Genomic DNA, 1,834 nt, shown 5'->3' with positions numbered 1-1,834 from the left:
GGTTTACTTCTCTCGTTTGTTTGTTGTGAACCATAATGTATTTTTGGTTTACTTTTTTCGTTTGTTTATTGTGAACCATAATGTATTTTTGGTTGGAAATTTGCCTCATTTCTTGAGTTTTATGGATGATAATATTTTCTAAGAAAGACTTTTATCTTCTTGCATTGTTTGCTTTAAACCATCATGATTTTTTCCCCTAAACATTATTGATCACATTTTTTAATGACTACCTTGTCTTAAGTTGTTGATTTTTCCCTCTCAATTTTTATGTTCTAATCATTATTGATTAAATTTTTTTTAGGAATACCAAATTCTTTTTTTTTTTAATATTGTCTGTCGATTTTTTATTTTCTAAACATTATTGATTAAATTTTTTTAGGACTACCAATTTTTTTTTTTTTCCTCAGTTTTTATTTTCTAAACATTATTGATTAAATTTTTAAGGACTACCGATTTTTTTTCTTTTTTTTTTGCCTCAATTTTTTATTTAATTAAATTTATTAATCATATTTTAAGGACTTTTACCCTCTTCCATTTCTTTTCTGTAGACCACTATTATTTTCTATCTCAATTTTCCTCTTAAGATTATTTATTATAGTTTTAAGGAGTTTTACCCTCTTTGTGTTCATGATGTTCCCTTATACATTTTGTGCTAGAGAGAGAGAGAGAGAGAGGAGAGAGAGAGAGAGAGAGAGGAGCAGAGAGAGAGAGAGAGAGAGAGAGAGACCCTCCTATTATATATTATATTCCCTATACAGGTTTGCTATATTAAGTTGTATTTTCATGGAGAGAGAGAGAGAGAGAGAGAGAGAGAGAGAGAGAGAGAGAGAGAGAGAGAGAGAGAGAGACCCTCTTATTATAGATGATATTCCCTATACATTTTAGCTATATTTAGTTGTATTTTCACCTATGCATTTTTTCTATTAAGTTGTATGGTCATGGAGAGAGAGAGAGAGAGAGAGAGAGAGAGAGAGAGAGAGAGAGAGAGAGAGAGAGAGAGAGAGAGAGAGAGAGAGAGAGCTTTCTCGAAGGGGGAAAATGCAACTAGCAAGCAAAAGGGTGGTTTATGTCACACTTATAAATAGCAAAGTAAGAGTCTAGACAAGTCGGTGTCTCCGTTATTTATTTTCAAGTACTTATTTATTTTCTCTGCATTATTTTTCCACCAGTTTACCCCCTCCCCCCCCCCTCTCCCCTTCCCCCTCCCCCCTCCCCCCCTCATTCTCCCTGTACCTCGTTATTTGTGACATCTCAGACTTCAGGTCATGTGACCTTATTAAGCGACTATGTCATGAACTCAAAGGGACAATGGAGACTTTTTCTGGTTACTCAGCAGCCTCGTGTTTTGGTCTTCCCATTTAGGTTTTACCTCCGCTGACGAAGTTGGGAGGAGGTTATGTTTGCGGCCTCGTTTGTTCGTCTGTTTGTGCGTGAACAACTTCCTGGACACAATTTTTGGCTCGTATAGTGAAACTTTCAGGGAATAATTGCTATGTTGAAATGTGGAGGCGATTCGATTTTGAATGTCCTAGGTCAAAGTTCAAGGTCGAGAAATAAGCTGCAGTGGTGGTCACAATTTTACTCATAGAGTAGTGAAATTGTGAAAGTCTTAGGTCAAAGATCAAGGTCAAGGTCGAAAAATAAGCAGCCGTGGCGGAGGTCACAATTTTTCTCAAAGGTTAGTGAAACTTTCAGGTATTATTTTATATGTTAAGACGTGGAAGGTATTCGATTTTAAAGGTCCCAGGTCAAGGTTAAGGTCGAGAGATATGCCGTGGCGGAGGTCTACGCTCTACTGAGCGCCCATCTAGTTGTATAGGAAATTCAATTTGTT

This window comes from Palaemon carinicauda, chromosome 29 (genome assembly GCF_036898095.1).
Source record: "Palaemon carinicauda isolate YSFRI2023 chromosome 29, ASM3689809v2, whole genome shotgun sequence".
NCBI lineage: Eukaryota > Metazoa > Arthropoda > Malacostraca > Decapoda > Palaemonidae > Palaemon > Palaemon carinicauda.
Note: the sequence above shows the minus strand (reverse complement) of the source record.